At 37.3% G+C, this 24,110-nt stretch overlaps 1 long non-coding RNA gene across 1 annotated transcript; it reads right to left on the minus strand.

Annotated features, from left to right (window-relative positions):
* Positions 1-2,529: 2,529 nt before the first annotated feature.
* Positions 2,530-11,906, minus strand: LOC309390297. Its single transcript, XR_014175105.1, has 3 exons — positions 11,814-11,906; positions 3,033-3,208; positions 2,530-2,648 (listed from the first exon to the last, which is right to left on the minus strand). It is a non-coding gene; the product is annotated as an uncharacterized lncRNA (long non-coding RNA).
* Between the last annotated feature and the right edge of the window lie 12,204 nt (positions 11,907-24,110).

The following is a 24,110-nucleotide window of genomic DNA, read 5'->3' on the forward strand; positions in this document are numbered from 1 at the left end:
TACATTGCATTAAAATCATCTATGAAGGCCAAAAAGGCAAACTTTGTTTTGAGTCAAGCACAATTTCTCTCGCCACACGTTTACTTTGACAATAATAATAAAGTGTTTTGATGTTTCGTTTTTGCAGTATCTTTTTAGTAACTGAAGACGAGCAGAAAACCCTGTGATTCCCTGTCCTATCTAACTGCTATCCAGGTTTAATCTACTTAGCTTTTTTGATCAGCAAAGTCCAATTAAGTACAGCCACTTGCTCTCTGCTTTGAAAAGGCTATCATGCTAAAACAGCCACAACTGTTATAACGTTTGAGAATCTTATTTCTGAAATGTAGCTTCATCCTCGGGCAAGAGGACCACAGCATATCTGTATGAAATACTCAGAAGCACTCTTATCAAAAATTTAATGTGAAACAATAAAACGGTCTTTTTCAATTTATTTATTTGTTAGATCTGTATCACACTTTTTCTTTAACGGACAGCCTTGGCACAGATTTATGTTGATTTGTGTCAGACTAACTCTCTGTGAAATAGACTTGTCAAATCTGGGTGTTTTCATATTATTTGTTTCTCCAGACAGATAACTTTTTACTAACTTTTAATAGAACAACTGCATTAAAGTACTGTTTTTATTTGCCGCATAATTTTGGGGGACTGATCAAATACTTCCTTTTTATAATAGAATAGTAGGATGCAACCTATACATGCCGGATCATGCTAATGCAACTTCCTTTGTCTTCTTTTGAGGAGCACAATACTGATGTGTATAGCAGTTTTGTGTGCTTGAGCCATGCTGACTTGATTAGGAGTTTTCATTTGGTATTTAAACACTTAAAAAAAAAATCAGCCCTTTAATTTATGGCACAAAACACTTGCACTGTTTTTTAAAAAAAATAAAAATTATTATATTTACCCAGTAGCTTTTTAGCAAGGCGTTTCAAGCTAAATTAAAAAAGAGATTTATTTTTAAAAAGGAAAACCGCAATAGGCAACATGAAGATGTATGGAGATTTCCCATCTTAGTTAGGCTAATTCTCTAAGGGTGGATGGATCATGCATGCACATTACAGAGCATGCTAGAGCCAGAAGTATGGCAAGTCGACAGAGATTGCACATAGAGCTAACAGTAGTAAAGAAAACAATGGATCGGTTTTCCAGCCCCAAGTTTGAATAAACCACAGGAATGGAAGCATGGACGTTCTTTCCCAAATTTGCTACATGTGATTCACTTAAAGGAAGCTGAGCTTTGGAACTTTTGGAGCACAAAAGCTGGGAACTAAGGGTCAAAGCCATTGTTTTGTAAACAAAGCATGTGCTGCTCCATATTCCATCTTGCTTTAATTAATCGCAGGCATGCTAGGAGAGGTGTAAGGCAGCATTACATCTAGCAAAGGAAGCTCGTGTTCTGATTTTCTACCCATCTAATTCAGTGAAGGTATAAAACACAGCAAATACACGCACACAACAGTTTGAATGTGTTTTTGAGCATTCTGGCATGTTTTTGAGTGTGCAAGTGTGGGTGTCACTTCTACATAACTTCCGTGCATAATACATCCGATTAAAATTGGTTAGGTGTTTTTTTTTTTACAGGAAATCTCCTTTGGAAATAGGACACTTTTATTCCCAATATTTTCCAGAAGGAGCCACCTAATGAATTGAGGATCAAGAGAAATGCTGCAGGTAAAGCTTTATTAAAAATTAAAAATGAATATGGAAGATGAATATGTTACAGATGATATGACTGAAAGGGCAAAAATCATTGTGTTTGACATAATGCTGTAGGACAGATTGAAATTTACACTGATTTACAATCAAAAGAATTTTTAAAAGATAATGGAAGTTGGTATTTAGCACCTGATATATTGATAAAGATGAATAAGGTATGTCAAATATATGTTGGCAATATAAGCAATATGAAGGTACTTTGCATCATCTTTGGACATGTAAGGAAGCTAAGACATATTGGGGCCACATTTCTATTTTAATTTATAGAATTCTTTAAATAAATGTAAAATTAAAACCAGAGGTTTCTAGGCTGAATGGACAGGCTAAAAAAAAGCATGGGACTTAATTTTTACATATGACAATAGCAGCAAGATTTTTATGTACATAGAGATGGAAGGACTCACAAATTCTTCCCACAACAGAAGAATGGACGGTGAAGTTAATGGAGTTGGCTGATTCAGCAAAATTCACTTGCTTTGATTAAAGGAAAGACTTTGTCTACTTTTGAACTTTTGCTGGAAACTGAAAGAAATGAAATTCTAACTTTGGGTTTTGACAATTAGAATTGTTTATGATGATATAATTACTGTGTGTTATGGTTAATTTTAGAGCAAAAGGTTATTGTATTTTATATTTGCATCTGTACTGAATAAAGTCAGAAGTTATTCAATTCTGTATTTTTCTTCTTTTTCCTGCAGTCCCATTTTTTTCCACTGCCACCAACCTTTTTCTGTTTCTCTGCATTTTATCTACTTTTGAAACTTAATAAAGTTTTGTAAAAAAGAAAAGAGAGAGAGAGAGGGAGGGATGGAGGGAGGGAGGGAGGACGGAAGGGAGATAGATAAATATGCTGCAGAAAGGAATGAGGCAAGAAGTGATTTTCCTCCGATTTGCTTTGGGAAATTACGTGCGTTATCTAAAAAGAGTCTCTGGAAGAGAAGTAAAGGGGAAAGACATATTTTTTTAAAAAAATTAGGAACAATTTCTAGGAAGGCTTCCCATCCCCAAAATTGATTAATTATTTGAAATCAATCATGAATATATTTAGGAATGTGAGAAGCTATAAACTTCAATAAATAAATAAAATAAATAATCACTCAAGCACTCACTTCCTTGGTCACCAACCTAACCACATGTCCTAAACATGTTTCTGAAAGACACAAAATGCCCCTGATGTGTCCTTTGGGATCTACAGGGCTTCTAATCCACAACAGAAAACTTAAGGACACAAAATGCCCCTATTCACACAAAGTGTGAATAGTTATAATCTAGTACATTCTTTGAAAGTCTGTCCTTAAGCTTGCAATTCTCACCATTGATTGAGTTATTGGACAAGAAACCTTTCTTTTAGTTTTCCCAGTTTGACTTCTGGTCAACGGATGTTTTCCAAATAGCCTACCCATCGCGACATCCATCCTGTGAGAGTGCCACAGGTCAAAACTGCTTCTCAGTACTCCCAATGTGTCCGACTTCATGCTCCTGCCTATTGCTTCAAATGAAAATCAAATGGATAAATTGAAGAACGAAACTTTCAAGAAAGTTTAGCTAATACTTGCAGTGCTAAATAACGAGTAGCTGCTAACTCTCTCTCTATGTCCGTGCATATATAAATGTCTAACAGATTAGCTCACTCGCAGAATGCAAATCAAACCCCAAAGAAAAAAAGCAAACGGGATAAAAAAGGGATCAGTGTGCAGCAGTGCAAAGCGGAAAGTTTAGACTTTACGTCCTAAACACAAGCCGGTTCATTGTTCCTGCTAGGAAGAAAACGGCTAGTTCAGCACTTCCAAGATCGCTTCCCCAGAATGGGTATTTTTTGGGGGAGGGGGGATTCTGTCTCACAGCGGCATTAGGTTAAAACGCATGATTGCAAAGTAATGAAAGCAAACGGCAACTGAAATGGATAGCAAAAACCGCTCCGGAGAGTGCAGAGTTTGCAAATATCACGAGTCCCTCGCTGTGAAGGAACACCTTGACATTCAACTTACCTTTCTGTTCGGATATCCCTAATCAGTATGTTTAGGATCTGAGCAACAAACTTTGAAAAAGGAAGAAGTTTCCCAGAGGGTAACAAAAGTATGTGTGAGGAAGTGAATAAAAGAAAGTGGGAGAGAATAATACGGAGCAACCTCTTTCAGTAACAGATCGAACTTGGCATGTTTCCCCCTTTGGCTAGCTCATAATATAATCTGGTTTTACAGCCAGCTGTTTTCTTCTACATTCTCAATAGGACTGAAGCCTAAAACTTTATCACACCAGTTGTAGAAGGGACATGCTATCCCTCTTGGTAGCCGAGGTCCCTTCCCCTTCTCCTTTCCCTGTTCACTGTCAATAATTGATCCCAATAATTTAGAAACTCATTAGATTTGCATCTTTGTATGAGATGCGAAAAGAGAAAAAGGGAGCATTTTAGAAACTTGTAAAATGCTAAGCTCTCTATCCAAATTTAGATAGTATCATGTTCAGTAAATAATAAGAGTTTTCAGGAAGTGGATAAAAAGAGTAAAATGGCTGTGATGAGCATGTACTAAATCCCTTTCCTTTTTATTGGCCAATCAAAATGGTCATCTGGTTATGGACTCATAAAAAGTTAGAAAAATATATTATAAAGACTGGTCTAAACTATTTGAAAACCTCATTCAATTCTTAATGCAAATTGGCAGGACATTGCTGTATATAAAGTGTAGAATTCAGTGCTGGGTAAATAATACCTGAAAATCCATAACTCTTGATGACTTGACAATCCTAGGCAATAGGGTGTAGCCCTGAGAGTTATGCACAGCATTAACACTTTATAATCAGCATAGATTTACATTATCTGAAGGAGAACAACTACATTCAGTAATAGCTTTATACAATATATATCGACCTTGTTAATTGTGAAGACTCTTTTTTCTGCTATGTATTCAAAATGGACTGTGATATATATCCGGTCTGTTCCGGTCCTGTCCTATCCTATAAGTGATATTACTGTACTGTACTGTACTGTACTGTACTGTACTGTACTATACTATACTATACTATACTATACTATACTATACACTTAATAATTTGATCATAGGTGGTCCCAACTTAAATCTATATGTGAATGACATCCTTTTCATCCTTCCGTGCAATCATAGAGCCTCAAATGTTGCCTATATACACATTAATCTCCCAAGATGATAGTGTATTATGCCACTCTTCCCCTGAAAATGAAAATGAAAAATATAAATGCTGGCCTCCAGTTGTACAACATTTGTGTGAATCTGAATGCTAAATCCAAATGTGGTGAGGAGCTTTTACATAGCTGTCATAGATTCTATTGTGGACACAAATATTCTTTCTTTAATGGTTCTGTCAAGCAAACAAATTTCTCTGAGAACAGTTGCTGTTAAAAGCAACTGATTATAGAAGAAGGCATTTTCACTTTGCCAGGACTTAATTCAATCTCTGCATTTCTAGGAATACTTTATTTTTTTCAGTAAATCCCACCATATGCTGCTAGGATTCCTGGATATGCATGCAGGCTTGGACGAGATTGATACTAAAACAGTTTATAACGTAATGGGGAAACGTGCACAGCTCTAAAATCTGCATAAAGCTTTGCACATGTATTGGTCTTGAAGTAATCCGATTTCAGCCACATACTGTTACCTTGATTTAATTAAAATATATAGAAGCAGGATACTGATATAATGAGGTATAATTTAAGCTGCCTGGACTGTGCTTTTGTATCGGAGGCATTTTAACTCAGAAAGATTGAGGGAATATTGAAAATACACTGTTGGGGGCAGCGGCAAACACATTCTCCTCCAGTCAGTCCATTTGAAAAGCCCTAATTTAATCATCCCTGTCCTTTGCATCTCATGGTTTTACATAATTCAAATGACAAGTTGAGCCAACCTTGCTAGCTCTTCCATGTAGATTATTCAAAGTCTCTTTTCAGTGGGCTGAACTCTTGGCAAACCAAATGAGAAAAAAGGATGAATGATTATATATGAGAGAGAGAGAGAGAGAGAGAGAGAGAGAGAGAGAGAGAGAGAGAGAGAGAGAATAAAAAGGACATGAAAATAAAATGACTTGAAATGTTTCACAGATACCAGATGTTGAAGGAAATGTTTATTTTCCTTTACACTGGAGATGAAAATGAATATTCCATTATTTCCATGGCAAGGAAAATGTCCATGTTACCAGCAGGAACATAATGAGGAGGAATGGATGATACAGTTGGCCAAAGGCTATTCTGACCTCAAGGTCTCTGGCTGGTGGAATATTTTATGGAGGAATAATCTCACAAGCACAATTTTTCATTATTTTGTTTTTCCATTCTTTTTATTTTGGTTCCCATTGTCACTCATCCAGCAAACGAGCTGTAATGAAACATTGTTAGATTTTTTTTTTAGAATGAAGGGGAAATACTGGATTAATGCCAGAATCAAAATTTTTATGTGTATGTGTGTGTGTTTGTGGGGGGGAGATGTGGGCCTTTGGCTCCAACTGAGGACAAGAAGGAAGTTAAATTCTAATTTGAAACCATGTTTTGTCTTTTTAAGCATAAGCTACCTCACTAGATGGCTGCAATTGGAGCAAATAATTTCAGGCACAGGTTCCTAGAGAAGATGGAAGTTTAATAATAACAACAACAACAACAACAATAATAATAATAGCTTTTAAATTTTAGATGATAATATTTGTTCATGTATTACATGTTCAAACTGTTCTCTAGTCACTTACAAACATTTTCCCAGCTAACAATTAATTTTGTTCATAGGAACTGAAACATTGATTGACATTATTTATTTATTTTTCTTTTATATCGGTGTATCTATATTTGTATCTATTTTCTTTATATCTTACCAGGTGACCTGGATTTATTTTCTTTTACGACCTAGATGTAAAACATTATAACAACTTTCTAAGCTAGGTGTGTGTTATTAATTGTTTGGATTGTGGTCACCGTTGATATTAAATATGAAAGGGAAAGTTACTCAATTATCTTTGAATATCTGATTTATTTTCCTGCGTTGTTCAGATTTCAAACACAAAAAAACAATTTCACGCTTTCTACAAGGATATGAACTACTTACAATAGGGAATTATGTTTGCAAGTCAGGGTGGATTTCAAAGGAATAGAAAATGCAATAAATATTGGAAGCTTTCAATTTGCCTAAGTAGAGTGGACTTAGGAAAGGAACAGGCTTGAACAATTTTTTAAAAAATATTAAAATGTTTTATTATAAGATGAATAGAAAATCCCTCTTTGCTATTACACATCTTCTTCTCCAAGTTGTAAAGCTGATGTTCTACTCAAATACTAAATATTACTTTTATATGCTCAGCTAGCCTAAGGATACAGTTGCTGTGAGCCTTATATCCTGGCCAGAGTTACTGATGAACCTTTCCTGTCCTACCTCTGGAGTCACATGATATTTTCCTACAATATCTTTGAGAACAGTCAAAATTGTTCTTAGCATGTGCATCACTATTTGAGGCTCCACCATTTAAACGGAAGCAGATTTGTCCTTAGTGACCTACCAATTACTTATGTGTACAAATAGTAGGTTGATTACAGGATCCTTGAACTATGGAACACAGGAGTCTGAGGATTGCCCCATGTACAGAGACTTTAGTGATGATGATGGCGGTGGAAGTGGGATGTTGACAGGAGGAAGTTCACATACTTCTATAGACTCATAACATGGGATAAGAAAAGAATTGGACTTGCCATATACAACTCTGTTAATGCACCAGTTACGCACTCATTACATGCTAAACATTTCTACGAAGGCTGTGATCAAAGATATATGCAAACATAGCTAAGACGCTGAGCTTGTCGATTAGAAAAGTCAGCAGTTTGGCAGTTTGAATCCCTAGTATAGGTGTCCTGCCTGAGCAGGGGGTTGGACTAGATGACCTCCAAGGTCCCTTCCAACTCTATTACTGTTAAATTTGTCTGAAAGTATGACCATTTGAAGGTAGTAGATGATTGAGCATAAATTGTCCCTAATCCATAACTATGTCAGATGTCTACTTTGATTACATGTCACACACTAATATTCAGTTGGGGCCTGAATACAGCTCATCGTGTGATCTGGGATTCTCCTTTATAGGGGTTCAAATGAAGACTTGTGCTTGTATTTAAGCAAATCTAAGTAGAACTCCTCTTCAAACTTCATGGCTGAGCACACGGGGATCAGAAAGAAGGAACAGACCAGTTTGTTTTTTTAATCCACATCTATTCTGGGAAATATTTCAAAATGGAAAGCATGCCCAGTTATTTACCAAGATCCATTCAGGTGAGCATTTAAAGAAGGTTCCTGCTAATCAATGTGTAGTACGGGATTATGCCATCTTCACATTCAGATAAAACAACACACATATTTCCATAAAACCTTTCAGTATTCATGGGTTTACCAGAGTGGTAGAGGTACAGTGTACAGCTAATGGATTGGATCCAGAGATGTGCCATAATTCTTCCTCAACTGTGGATCTTAAGTGTGTCACTTTGTCTAGAAAAGTATATCTCAACCTTACAAATTTTAAGTTTTTGGACTTCAACTCCCAGAGTTGAAGCTCACATTTCTTAAAGTCACAAAGGCTGAGAAACAGTGTTCTACAGCAACAGTATATATAAATGTATTAAGGTAAGAAAGCAAATTCATAAATGAACAAATAAACAATCCAGAATTTTATAATCTATTACAGAATTGTTAATCTAATTATCCAGTAGAAAAGAGAAGAGGGTTGTTGTTGTGTTGTGAGAACCGATAACTTGTTGAGGTAGAGAAATATTTATTTTATATCCTGCTGTCTTTAGTATTCTTATTATTATCTCCATTTTCTCTATATGTTATCTTAACTAAGCCGTTAACCTTTTACACTGTTGTGTAAAACAGTGTAAACAATCTCACTTCGTAAGATAATAGTCCATGAAAGAAGAAACTTCTTGGCCCACCAGAAATGAGTGAAACATGGAAGTCACTCAGCTTGAAAATGCTGCCTGAAGAAAATATAGATTTCCATTCACAATGAGTCATTCCTCATGATGGAACTGCACCAAATTCTTGCCACCAATTGCTATCAAACTAAAAAGCAAGCTCAGGTACTGTATTAAAGTAGGACGTAAAGTGAGATTTGGACATTAAGAGTGAACTTACTGGGTGAGGCTGGACAGCCTCTCAGGGCCCCTTTCCTTCTTTATTAAAAGCCACATAGGCAGAGTTTGCAGCTTGTAAAAGAACGGGAAGTGAGTGCCTAACCGCAGAGTTCAATAGTTCTCACAAAACCACAAGGTTCAGCTAAAGTTCGCTTAGAGACACGTAGTCAGTACCTATGGCCCAAGGCAAAAGGAGAAGTAAGACCCTATCTACTTATAAGGCTTTTTCCTCAAGGTAACCAATAAGAAGTGAAGTTAAGCATTTCCGTGTATGTTGCTCTTAGAAAGGTATGAAGAAACTATCTTTTCTGTAGGTTTTTGTCCAGATGTTAGAAATTGTTATCTCTGTCTGGACCTTTTGGCCAAAATAAAGCTTATCTTGATCTCGCAGTCCTATCTCTTGACTTTCTGCAACAGTATTGCTTTCTTCACTGCTTCAGCAGAAAATGTCCAAGATCCATGGGTCAGAGTGAGAAAAGCAGACAAGAATACTTAGCTTTTAATGAATGGATAAACTATAATGAAAAGAGAATCAGTTTACTCCTAGCTGCCCTGTGGGCTACATGGTTTTGAAATAGCTTTCTGTCAGGAACTTTTCCTCAAGTGTTTATATTATTTCAGGAATTACTTCTGGAAATATGATTGTTATAAATGCATCCTATGATAAATAACCTATAACTGGAGCTGTGAATTGTGCTTGCAGAATGTTTGCCTTGCACTCGCAAAGGCCAAAGCACATGCCTGAGATCAGTTTCTTGCAAAAGGTATTAAATCCTTTTTCAGTAAAGAAAAGGGTTCAGAATAGTTCCCCTAACACATCCTATCTGTCTGGCTTTTGGATAAAGGCTATGATTACTGCAAGATGGAATTTTATGTATTGAGGGATTTATATGGTACTTTAAAAAAGTTATTAGTGACTTCTATTTAAGAATTCCATCCTGTAAGAAATTTCTGATCTCTGGACTTATGCAAACAGCATGCCAACCATTAATCTTTCCTTTCCATTCTTTCTATAATTAGGATCAAACAAAAGAAAGAAAATGAAGACATTTATTAGGAAAAGAAAGACTAGCAATATTTTAGGTTATTACAGTGCTTAGTTAAAATGTAATCTAGTTCATAATTTTATTTATTATAATATTTTAACAGCACTCCAAACAGTCTAATCCCGATGTAAAAAAAAACAATTAACCCCATCCCATTAAATACATTTTTTGAATCCTATATATAGATACTTCTAAGAAAGCATAATATTACAGGAACATTGTATACATTGTACGAATAATCTTACATCATCTTTGCTTTAAAGATCTCTGACTGTTATAAATATAAGGACTGTTCATAAAGTTACTTTTTATCGCATTGTAATTATAGTCACTAAATGAAGCAGACATTAAACAAGGATTACTTGTAATCAAAAACAGATATGGCTTATTTGCATGTTGTAAGAAGACAACAAAAATGCTGTAATGTCTGAACAGGACAGATTGAGGTTTTGGGCTACTGAAAAAAGAGAGACATAACAAGAACTGCTCTAATAGCAATGTGAAATCAATCGTTAGAAAGTCCTTAATATGAGTAGCCATTTTCCTTATTTTGATAGCCAACTAGACAAGAATACTTAGCTTTTAATGAATGGATAAACTAGGATGTGAACTCACATGTTCTGGGACTAGTTTTCTTTAAAAAAATATCAGTGGGATGAAAAAGTATAAATTAAATGCTGACATCCATCAAATAGATTTAGTCATCAATTGAAATTATTTGTTTCGTAAAGGAATTTTCGGGCCTTTGGAAATAGCCAGTCTAATGCTTACATCGATGAAACACTAAATTGCTTTAAATTCAACTGATCCAGTTTTTTTTTTTAAAAAAAACTAATAAACTTTATAAAGGATTGGCTAGATAATGTGCTGTTTACTAAGGCTGAAATAAAGAGGATTTGTGAGAAGATACAGTAAGTTCACATAGACGCAGGGGCGGGCTTCAAAAAATTTAGCAAAGGATTCTCTGCCCAGTTGCTGGCTGGGCATGGCCATGGTGGGCCTAATCTAGTCAGCCTCCTGCACCACGGTGATGGAGGTGGAGGTTTTGCCCTCCCCAGGCTCCGGAGGCTCTCCTCGAGCCTCTGGGAGGGCGAAAATGGTCTTTCCAGGCTCCACAGGCTCCGGAGGCCGGAAAGAGACCTGTCTTTCCAAACTTCCAGTAGGCCCATTTGTTGCCCTCCTCAAGCCTTCGTGCACACCCTGCACTTACATCTATTGAAAAGGGTGGGGACTCCTGGGAGGGGAGTGGTGGGCAGGGCCAGCCAGGAATGGGATCTGGGGGTTCTCCAAACTTCACAGAATCGTAGCTAGAAGTTCTCCCGAACCCCTGTGAATTCCCAGCAGCCCACCCCTGCGTAAGTGATGGTGGGATACTTTCACTTTTTTTAAAAAAACCATTCGAATCAAACTCGACCTTTTAAAGAAATAGTATTGGATCAGCAAGCTAGACGATTAACTTATAACAGTATAGGTAAGCACATTTGCTCCCCTAGATTTTCAAACTTGACGCTATCTTAAGAGGAATAACTTTCATGGTAATAACTTGAAAGTAACTTGCTAATTGAAAGAGAGGATTGAAGGAAGGCAGTTCGCATTCTTCTGGGATTGGGACTCCAGTGATAATTTTCAAGGTTACTTTCTCCTGATTAAAAACTCTGCAAAATCGTAATGAAGCAAAAACGGTCCCTCATTAAGGGAAGAATAAGATCACTCCTGGCTTTCTCATCTGATGTTCTGCTGGTAGCAGAATTGTGCTGTAACGTATTCCCGGCATTTTTTTTTTTAACCACCAAACATTCACTGTAAGCACAGAGGAGCCATAATTATACCAGATTTGATCCTTATCAAAGCAACTGATGCATGTATCGATTTACATAACGGAAAGCACATAAAACATGATTGCTTCTCACCTTTACTCTTCCCTGCTTGGAGGGAAGTTTCCCTTTGCAGACTTCATTTGAATATAGAAATCTCCAGTTGAAATTTGTGATGTTAAACAAACCATACCACTCATTCAACTTTTTAATTAAGGATTCAGTGTTCTGTCCCTTTTCAGACATTAAAATTCAGGTGCAGTCATTAATCTTTCTAAACGAATTCACCTGTGGCTAATACTGATGTATTTTCTATGAGGCTTGTCATAGACTGCATAATGCATGCATAACCACTCCATAGTTAATTACACAAGAGATTATCATTAATGTCACAAAGATAAAACTGTTCTAGAAGCATTACCAAGGGGTTTTTCCCCTCCTTAAAAAGCAATGCGTTATTTTATCTTTGTTAACAACATGAGTGTTTAAAAAATAACAACAACAACAACAATAAAAGGACACAGCACATGGAATGGTTCAGGGATCATCGACTCCTTCTTGAGATGGTTAGGGATTACCACTGCAGAACTATTTATAGGGCAAATGAATTCATGCTGAAAGTTGCAATGGTATAAATAGTCACTCAACAAAATATCACAGGACAGAATACTCTTTTTCCGCCAGTTATGCTCTTTTCCAGAATACTATATCTTTGAACCCCTTCACCACAGCATTCCTATTTGACTGATTGTGCCAAGAAGTATATTTATCTCTTTCCAGATTTTGTTCTTCTTTCTTTCTTTCTTTCTTTCTTTCTTTCTTTCTTTCTTTCTTTCTTTCTTTCTTTCTTTCTTTCTTTCTCTCTCTCTCTCTCTTTCTTTCTTTCTTTCCTTCCTTTCTTCCCTCCCTTCATTCCTTCCTCTCTCCTTTCTTCCTTCCTTTCCTTTCCTTTCCTTTCCTTTTCTTCCTTTTCCACCTTTATTTCTTCCTAAACCGCCTAAGCCTTCCTCCTCCTACTTTAAGGAATGATGTGGGCTGAGCTCAGAGACAGTTACTGGCTCAAAGATACCCAACAGGCTTTCATTTCTAAGGTGAAGCTAGAACTCACCATCTTCTGATTTCTGGGCAAACATTTTTTTTTCTTCAAGATTTTTGTAAGATTTTCAGTGTTCTGTCAACCTCCTGATTCCCTCCTCTTATGCATACATTTTAATATTTCATATGGAAAGTAACCTCACATTGGGAAGTATAATTTATATGGGAGTGTCTACTACATATCTCAAGTAGATTTCCTGATCTGTCCTCCTCTGGTCAGAATTTCATTAGCCAGAACATGTTGCATGGCCACCAATCTTCAATGCTTACAGGGTTGCCTCCCTCACCATCAGTCCTCACCCAGAAGCTCCATGGATAATAATTTATATTGGTAGCTTCATCGTTTTTTTTCCAAATAACTTTTGAAAATAGGGAAAATAAAGTATCTTTAGCAATAGCAATAACACTTAGACTTAAATACTGCTTCATAGTGCATACAGCCCTCTCTAAGCCATTTACATAGTCAGCATATTTCCCCCAACAATCTGGGTCCTCAGAAGGATAGAGCTGAGTTAACCTTGAGCCATTCAGAATCAAAGAGCTGGAGTGAGCAGTGAGTTAGCCTGCAGTACTGCCCCACCATGGCTCTTCTAGTTAAAGTAATAAATATTTACTTAATTAAAAATATTTCTTTGGAGGATGTTACAACCAAATATATTATATAAGCTTTTATATCATTACTGCTTTGATGATACAAAAACACTGGAGAGTGTTATGGCAGCCAATCTGATGTGAAATAGTCTGTAGAGATTCTCAGCTATCCAGGTCATGGTTGTCCCAAAGGTGCTTTTTCAGGAGGCGACCGGACATTCTTGTTTTGTTTTCCTTTTTCTTTTGAAGACATTTCACTTCTCATCCAAGAAGCTCCTTCAGCTCTAACAGAACAAAGGGGAATGGAAGGATTTATATTCCTTGCAGACAGCTGGTAATCTGAATCCTTTTAGAGCAGGGATATCAAACTCACATTAGCATGGCGTTGTCACATGACATATTGGGACTTCCCCCCTTTTGTTAAACCGGGCATGCACATGGCCAGCATGTGACTCATCCAGCCATGGGCTGGGAGTTTAACAGCTCTGTTTTAGAAGGTTGTTGAAGCACTTAGAGGTTTATCTGTGTCTTCAGGATCACCCAAGTAACCAGGAGTATTACTCAAGTGAGCCTGAAGACACAGATAAACCTCTAAGTGCCCACTAAAAGGATACAGATTACCAGCTGTCTGCAAGGAATATAAATCCTTCCATTCCCCATGCTTCTGTCAGAGTTGAAGAAGCTTCTTGGATGAGAAGAGAAACATCTTCAAAAGGAAAAAAACCCAAGAAAGTCCAGTTGCCTCCTGAAAAAGCACCTTTGGGACTGATGTGACATATATACTATAAGAAAAATTCTGAAAACAGAGTAAGTGCAATCCATCTTTTATAAGTTTTTTTTTTCAAAAAAAAGAATAGGGATTTTTTTTTTTGACATAATATTTTGCAGACATTTTAAATAAACTGTACTTTCTGACTTCTACCTTATTCTAAATTTCTGAATGTTACCCAAGTGATCTCGGGAATTAGACTCTGCATGCATACAGAGTATGTATTTTAAGTGAAGAGAGAATGTTCTTCAGATGCAAATCTGTAAATGAAGGCAAAGATAGTTTTGAAAAACAGAAGTAAAACAAAGGGACAATAGTTTGGTGGGAAAAGAATTGAAAGAACAGATTTGGATACTTTCAGTTGGGATGGAGAACTGAGGCATCAGAAAGTAAACAGAAAAACAAGACATTGAAAAGAAGATGTAGTAATACCGTGTTTTCCCGAAAATACAACCTGTCCTGAAACTAAGCCCTTGCTACATTTTTCATTTGGGCAAAAATATAACTCCCCCTTGAAAATAAGCCCCCTGGAAAACCCCCCTCCAGCCAGGCAAAGCATCGCTCACCGACCTAGCGGTATCCCGAAGCCACCAAGCTGCGGGAGCCAAGGGGGGGAGAAAGGCGCTCACGTTGCTTGCTGCCTTCGGGGTACCACTAGGTTGGGGAGTGGCATTCTGCCTGGCCAGAGGGGGAAGTTGCTGGGTGGCTGCTCCCTTGCTAGCGTGCTCCCGAAGAGCCGGGCAGAGCCCCGGGGGTGAAGCAACCAAGGTGATCACGCTCATGAGCAGCCACCCAGCAAACCCCCTCTCCAGCCAGGCAGAGCACCATTCACTGACCTCGGGGGTATCCCTAAGGCACCAAGCCACGTGGTGCTCTGCCTGCTCCCCAGCTCTCGCGGCTTGGCACATTCGGGAGGTCAGTGCATGGAGCTCTGCCTGGCAGTAGAGGGTGGTTGCGCGAGCACTTGTTCTGTCACTAGCTCGCATGCCTCCCAGCCTCACCATGCCCTGGCCCAGCTCTCCCTGCAGGGCCAGGGCACCGCCGCCGCTTTTGCTGCCACTGCTGTGCTCTGATCATAACTTCGTCTCCGGCTTCCAAACTCTGGAACTCGGCTTCTGATTCTTCCAGCTGCGGCCGCTCTAGGAGTGTGCTCTATGGTTGTGGGCCCTATGGCAGCATAGGGCCCACGGTAGCAAAGAAGGATTGTCTATTCATTGTATAATAGGACATTTTAATATATATTTTTTAAAAATCAAGTCTGTTCCTTTCTATTCCTTTGACATCCACCCCTGCCTTGCAGACATAATTCTCTATTGTAATACAATATATTCTTGTGGAAAGCATGCAATATTTTTGTTTGAAATCTGAACAACGCAGGAAAAGAAATCAGATATTCAAAGATAATTGAGTAACTTGCCCTTTCATATTTAATATCAATAGTGACCTCAATCCAAACAATTAATAACAAACATCTCCTTTTCTGCTGCCATCCCGCTGTTTTAATCTAAAAATATGCAAATTGAAGGAGAAATGAAACAAAGTTTGTGAATTTTAATGTCCAATTATGCTTCTCTTCTTTCCTTAACATTCTCCTCTTTTTTTTTCCAGGTGTTAGGTGCCTTCCATGTTCAAACAAACTACTGCTAAAAACAAAAATGCTGCTGAAAAGTTAATTCGGCACTACGTGGCATGATGGCATTGTTTTTAAATGAGAATATTTGATATACAAAGCTCTTTATTACCAAAGCATATTATTAGTCCTTCTAAGTGGGCACAGTCAACTCTGTAGATTAGATGCTGATGATCAACCTGCATCTCTTTTGCATGATACATAACCCCATCATGAAACAAAGTTGAGCACCTATCTTAGATGGCAAATGCCAAAAGTTGAATTTACACCACAATGTTAGCTTGAGGATGAACTAGATTCATTTTTTTTTTGTGGGGACTCCAAGCACTGATCCTCAAAGCAACAATGTTGGCTGGATATGTGCAACGTGTCAAGGCAGAAAAAGAAATGAAACCGAGTAAGCTTTTAAAGACACTAAAAATGGTCATGCAAAGGCAGGTAGTAGGTCTTTATCTCTTCTGATTAAATGATGTAAAATTCCAGCCTGCTTTATTTTCCTGAACATTACTTTGCAATGTTCCTGCATGCAGAGAATGAAGCTATCCCATTTGTCAGTGTTAAGATAAATGCAGTCTGCTAATCCAGTTGACCAAGCAGTACTATGATGACAGATTTGGAACATCAAGTTTCAGGAGTAGGCTTTGTGCCAGGAGGGAGATTTTTAGTTAGCTAATATTTCATCCTGAAAAATCTCTTTTTCAAATGTCAAGTAGTATGGATGGGTACAGAAGAAACCCATAACTTTTTTTTTTTACTCTTGCTGATAATCCTCCATAACACAAACATGAATACCTTTACACTAATTGTTTCCACTACGAGAGAATGTTTCCAAAAGTAATTGTCACCCTAAAGTTGTCCTTGAATTGACTATAGGGGTGACTATAGGGGCATATATTTGCATTTTTCGTGGTTGTAATGTGGAAGTGGTCCACCTTGCCTTCTGCAATATTTCTCCACTTCTCAATATAGCTTGCAGTCCTAATATTCACTACAATCTCCCATTCAAAAAGTAACCACTTTTAATCCTTTAATCCAGAATATGCTAACTACATGATACAAGTACAAGACATGCAGTTATCCTTATATGCCATATTATTTCCCTAAGCAATCCACCAGTCATAATCTGGTGCTATTACCGATGGTGGAGTCAGCTCTAATGCTTTAGAGATTGGTTACAATTTGCTTTTCAAAATCAGTTGTCTCTCCATTATTATTTCTGCCCATCCTGTGAATTTCAATATAATGGAAACCATTCAGCTGCCATCTATGAAATGACATCATACTGATTGAACTTTGGAAATGTGCCTGTTTTGCCTCAATACCTACCCTCTGAGAGGTGCAGTGGCTCAGTGGCTTAAATGATGCCAGAGAAGGTCAGTGCTCCATCAGTTTGAACCTTACCCCACATGGCAGGAAGAGCTTCTGTTACTTGTCCCAGCTCCTGCAAAGTTACAGTTCGAAACAATTCATGTAGATAAATAAGTACCACTTCAGTAGGAAGGTAACAGTGTTCCGTGTTTTGCCATATACTCTGCATTGCAGCATGATGTCATGCTGAGTACTTTTTAGAAATTCTGTTTATATAAAGCACCACAAAGCAATGGAAGACATTATTACATTACCATGTACCCTATAAGCTTTTAGATGATCCTTAAAAAATGTGTCACCTCCAATTCTGGGTAAATTAGTGTGTGCCTATTTTATGTGCCTTATTTGTTCTGATTGTGATAGGTCTTTTCCTCACTATATGATACTCATTTTTTTTCATTTGTTGCGTGTCTATATCAGATTTGATTTGATTTTATACTATCCAGTAAAATTAAAGCCATACTCCAGTGAGTCTGCTAAATCAGAATTAGCAATAAGTATAAATAAATAAGATCAGAACAACAGTGACAGAATGGGTAAGGGCATTTCTTGAAAACTAACTCAAGGCTTTGCAAGTGTATAACTCTTACTTTCACAAAATTGTCTAAGTGTGCAAAGGATCAGCAGAAGGAAAACCTGGCCAGACTGTGCCAAAAGCCTAAGCCTTACCTTTCCTTTCATTCTGGGCTTATATATTTTGCAATAATTCTTTTGCAAGAATCTAATTTAAAAAATCATAACTTTCTAAAAGAATTAGCTTAACAAAGTATATTCGCCAATACAGTTTTTGTAAAATTTATCATTGCCTTAGTTCATTTAATCAGGGATTCAGCTTCAAGATTCTATAAGGCAGTATGAGAATTTTATAGTGTTTAGACCTGAAACTGGAAGATTTAATGCTACTTTTGATTGCATATTTCTCTTTGTAAGAGAACTGAATAAAACATGTAACAAAAAGCAGTGAACAGAGATGACCGTCTGCCTTTTGTCAGAACACAATGGCTGCCCTATTTTAGTTTATCTGCTAATAAAAATCTTTGTGTTTGTTTCAAAGGCCTTTTTAAAAAAAGAAATTACAATCACAAATTAAAGACCAAATGGCAACAATCGAGAAAAGGCAATTGGAATGCCTACTGTAGTTCAATTGTTAACAATAAAAAATATTTACCAAAAGTTAGGAAATGGGTTTGAAGTGACAGGGCTGAAGTTTGAGACTGCCAGAATCACTGTCACGGAGTGTCTGCTTACTTAAAATGAGTTTTAAATCTCCAGAAACATATGATTTGAAACTTAAGATACTGAAGAAAGTAGATGAAACTCTGTTTTAACTATTGCCATTAAGGAACCCTGGAAAATTGATACAGTCTTCAGAAATTGATCTCTAAATAAATTGATCTGTAAGTATCTTGAAAACAATGTGATAATTATCAGAAGTCAGCATGCATTTTTCAAAAAAATAATAATAATATTGCCACAGTACATATCTTTTTTTAAAAAAAAATAGGAAGCTACCTTAATAGAATCTGGGAATTCTATAGGCATAGTATCCCTTAACATGGGCAAAGAATTTGACAAATTACCCCATGATATGCTGACTAGCAAGCTAATTAAATTTGAGTTGGTTGCCATGACAAGTGGATACATACCTGGCTTGAAAATTGCCCTCGAAGGATGTTCAGAAAATTGGAGAGACATATCAAGTGAATGCCAGAAAGATAAGTTCTGGATCTTCTACTTTTCAATATTTTTTATTAAACATTTGGATAATGGATGGAAGGAATCTCTATCAAATTTGTAAATTATGAAACATTGGATAAGATAAGTCATACTCCAAAGGAAAGGAAATAAAATGATCTTGATAGATTGGAGAAATTCAGTGAAAGTAATAGCATGGAATTTATCTGAGAAAGTACAAAGTTGTACTTTCTCAGGAAACAAAAGCCAAATGAAGAGCTGGAGGAGGTGGGATATTTGGCTTAATATGTGAGTGAAAAAGCTTAGGCATGATAGTTGACTGCAAATAGAATCTTAGCCAGCAGTATGATTAAAGTTAGATAGAAGATAAATGTATTCCTAGAATGCACCTGCAGAAATAACATTTTAAAATCATAGACACTATTCTACTCTATTGTGTTTTGCTCAAAGCTCATCCTGTGTCAAAGTACTCCACACTTTAATAGGAATTAATTAAAATCAGAACAGGTTAAAAAAGGATAAAAAGATAAAGGAATGGTAACTTAACTCTACGGGACTTGGTGGCTCAGTGCCTAAGACACTTAGCTTGTTGATCAGAAAAGGTCGGAAATTTGGCAGTTCGAAACCCTAGCACCACGAAATGGAGTGAGCTCCTGTTACTTGTCCCAGCTTCTGCCAACCTAGCAGTTCGAACGCATGTAAAAATGCAAGTAGAAAAATAGGAACCACCTTTGGTGGAAGATAACAATGCTGCGTAAGCCTTCGGCATTTAGTCATGCTGGCCACATGACCATGGAGACGTCTTCAGAAAGCACTGGCTCTTCAGCTTTGAAACAGAGATGAGTACCGCCCCTAGAGTTGGGAACGATTAGCAGATATTTGTGAGGGAAACCTTTACCTTTAATTTGAATGCCACAGAAACAGAGATTGAAGCTCCTTGGTTTGCTTCACTTTGAGACATGATAACAGAAGAGGCATATATTATTTTGTCAAATGCTGTTAAGGCCATCACATAAAAGAAAGTCAACATTTTCTCTCATTGCCAAATGCAGGACAGAAAACAACGAATTTCTGTTATAAGGAGGCAGATTCCATCTACAAATGAAAAAATGTCCTAAAAGTAAGCGTGCTTTGATAGTGGAACTCATTTCCCAAAGACATTGCTATCTTCCTTAGATACAGTATTTTCAGGTGGACTGGAGACAGTCATCTTCTGGCAATGTTTTAATTTGGATTATTGTCTTCAGAAAAGGTTGGATTTCAGTGAATTGAATAGATCTTCAACAGAATTTTGAAAACAGGCAACACAACTCTCCAGCTGAAGATACACATACAATTTATATAGTTTATTTATTTATTTATCAAATTTATAAGGCCACCTCACAAAAAAAGGTTTGGGTAACATATAACAATCAAGTAAAACAACAAATATATGAAGGCAATAATTATAAAAATATAAAACAATTGCTTTGAGTTTCCTTCTCATATTTCCTTTGTTGCCAACAGTCTTCTTTTCTTTCATGGCTGTGCGTCTTTCTCTCCTTTCTCAGACGCTGTTCGCTCTTCCATCACAGGGAGTGAGTTCATGCATTTCTAACTACCTATTCATAAAGTGGGAATTGACTATTTATGTCTTTATGTCTTGATTCCAGAGCTCTAGGAACACTTCTATGTGCAACCTAAAATATCAAAGCACCAGACAGAACCAAATTAGAACATCCATTTGTGTCCTCAATTGGTTTCATCTCTGACCATGCAGAGATTTGCAGATTCAATTTAATCCTTTCCCATTCGTTTTTCTTTCTCGCACCCCTGCCTCCCTCACTTTTTTTTTGTCACAGCTTGCTGGAGGAAAAGACGACAAGAATGTACATCTTCTTTAGGATATGTAAGTTGGCCTGTTAAAAATGCCGGGCTGTCTTGGATAATATCTAGATGTATCCAGCTTTTGTTTGGGGCTCCCATTAAGCAATTTCCTGATTCTAGTTAGCAGCAATATATCTATTGTACAATGAGCACATCAATGCATTTGAAAGCTTTCTCAGACAAGCGTTTAATGCCTTTGCACAAGTTGTACTCCAGAGCTTCAAGGAGGGAAATACACAGGCTTCAAATCAACTGACAACACTCTGTGAAAGCCTACTTTGCATTTTTGGACATATGTTCAATTTCAGCTCATGAGCTAGCAACTTACTGGCCTGATGCACTAGCTGCAAAAGGCTTCATTTTTCTTATTTATTGGTTCAGCAACATGTCTCGTGGAGTATATTGCAAGATGTCATTCTAACAAGCATGTAAATAGGCTATAGTATCAGAAGCAGATTTCACACAAGACAAGTTCCTTTCTTCTTTCCTTTTTATCAGTGGGTTTTAGTGCTAAACGCCCAGCGGGATCCATCTAGTTTACAAAGGCATTTGCCTTCTTACCCACAGTGTGTGCTCAAATATACCATCCCACACAGAGAGATTTTTTAGCCCTCTTTGCTGATTGCTTTTCTGGCTGCTCAGCTCATATTTGTCACAAGTTTGCAAAACCCCGTGTCTAAAGAAAGCAGAAGCACCATGTTCATCGCTAATCTCATTACAGTAACAGCAAGAGAACTAACACCCCAAAGTATAGCTGGCAAGCTAGCGACTGTATAGACACACACTTCCATGCCACGCACAGCGTGATTCCCTTCAGAACAGGCATAGCCATCGCCTCACTTCAACAATGGACAACACCAAGTGTGCGTTTGTAATTCCTTGCTACTGAGCCCCTTTGGCCTTTGTTTAAATGGAACACAGCCACAAGGGGAACAAAGTCACTGTCTCCGCTTCCATTCCAATAGGCCAGGGCTTTGCCAAGACACAAAATACTTTCCTTGCTTCATTTTCTCTCTGAACCTGAAAAGATTTGACTCTGTCAAAAGCTGACTTTTTCTTCTTTTCCCCCTTTTGCAAAATGAGGAAAATATTCTTTTTTAAAAAACAAAACAAAACCTTATTCTCTGGGTGCTTTACCGTCTCTTTCTTTCTTTCTTTCTTTCTTTCTTTCTTTCTTTCTTTCTTTCTTTCTTTCTTTCTTTCTTTCTTTCTTTCTTAAGCTTACTATTGTCATGAGACGGTGGAGGCTGTACTTATTGTTTTATTCTGTTGGTTCACGGAACCTGCAGAATAAAAGTTGCTATTCAGAGTTGCTATTATGCACTGAAAAGAAAGGGAATATTCTTTCACTTTAATACTTTAGATCAAAGGTAAAGAACAACTTTACTAAAGTGCTTTCTTTTTATGGGCAAGACAAATGTTTGCACTGATTTTTTTTCATAGGGAACACTTTTGGAAAACTGCAAAAATAGAGCCAGGGTAAACATTGTTTTGCTATGTGACCATCCCATTAGTTTATGAGGAAAGAACTGTAATTATGAATTTAGGGGGAAAGAACTGTAAAAAGGCTTTTGGGGAGCTTGGTGAATAAAAAAAACCTCACTCCTAACTTCCTTAAATATTTTAGAAGTAAAACTCTTCTCTCTGCCCTTTTTGTACTTTTTTAGGGAAAGCTGAATATTAACTGAACATTATTTCTAATAACTGGTATCTCATCACACTATTATTAGCAGAAAAAATATTCAAATTCTTCCTCAACAGACTGTATGGAAGATTTTTGTTTCTTTAAAATCCAGACCTAAACTAGTGGGGAAAATGTGTGTCAACCTCTTGCTAGGTTATTGTGAGAAGAGAATCAACACTGTATCGATCCTGTTCCAATTGGTATTTTCAGAAGGTTGCAAGTATCATGTGAACAGTTGATACTTCTTCAAATGAACTAGGAAGCAACCAGCCACAGAAGAATCAAATCAATAATCCTGACTAATAAAAGTTCCATTCTAGATCATCTCATGTTCTGTACTACATGCCAAGATTATAACAGAACCATTGTGGAACAGGGGTTACAGCAGCGGTGGGATTCAATTTTTTTTACTACCGGTTCTGTTGGCATGGCTTGGTAAGCATGGCATGGCTTGGTGGGTGTGACCTGGTGGGCGTGGCAGGGAAAAGATACTACAAAATCTCCATTCTCTCCACAGTGCAGGGGAAGGTTACTGCAAAATTCCCATTCCCTTCCAATCAGCTGGAACTCAGGAGGCAGAGAATAGATGGGAATGGGGTCAGTCAGAGGTGGTATTTACCGGTTCTCCGGACTACTCAAAATTTCCGCTACCGGTTCTCCAGAACTGGTCAGAACCTGCTAAATACCACCTCTGGGTTACAGTGCTGGATTAGACCTCAAAAGGCTATGTATTCTTAGCCATAAAGCTAAGGTGATTTTAGGTCAGTCACTCTCTTTCAGCCCAACCAATCTCATGGAGACATGGAAAATAGGATATGGGAATATTGTGTACATTACCTTGACATATAAAATCCAGGCAGCATGTCTATGAAGACTCTTAGTCATTCAGTTCATAGTTGTCCCAAAGGTGCTTTTTCAAAAAGCAACTGGGTTTGTCTATGGAAATTCTCAGTTATCCAGGTCATGGTTGTCCCAAAGGAGCTTTTTTCAAGAGGCAACTGGACTTTCTTGTTTTCCTTTCAAGATGTTCTGCTTATCATCCAAGAAGCTTTTTCAGCTCTAACAGCTGGAGAAGCTTCTTGGATGAGAAGTGAAATGTTTTCAGAGAAAAACAAAGCTTCTTGAAAAAAAGCTCTTTTAGAGCAATTGAACTTTTCTTTTCCTTGAAGACTTTTTGCTTCACAGCTAAGAAATTTCTCCAGTTCTGAAGAACTGATGAAGCTTCTTGGATGATAAATGAAATGTTTTCAAGGAAAAACAAAGTCCAGTTGCCTTTTGAAAAAGCATATTTGGGACATTTGGGGAGCATATAAATCTAATAAATAAATATACTGCAAATAATGCACTCAGAAGTGTAGCTAAACAATTATTTTGAAGCAATTATTCTTATTTATCTTGCTGAACAAGAGCTGTCAGCTCCTGTTTGAAAAAGTCTACCCTTACATTTTAACACGGAAAACTGTTTTGTGCAAGGTAGTACCTCACTTTTAATTTATGACCGGTTACTTTTGGATTGGAACAGCTAGGAAGCACTTGCTACACAGTTTACATCTCTAATTTATACAGTGAAGACAAGAGTGTGATGTACAACCTGCCACCATTTCTGCAATGTGCATTCTATTTATAATAATTGGGAATTATTTGACACATTTCTGTATTTAAACTTGACTTTGACAGGAATCAAAGTCAGATTTC

The sequence above is a fragment of the Natrix helvetica genome (genome assembly GCF_964273705.1).
Source record: "Natrix helvetica genome assembly, chromosome: 3".
NCBI classification, from domain to species: Eukaryota; Metazoa; Chordata; class Lepidosauria; order Squamata; family Natricidae; genus Natrix; species Natrix helvetica.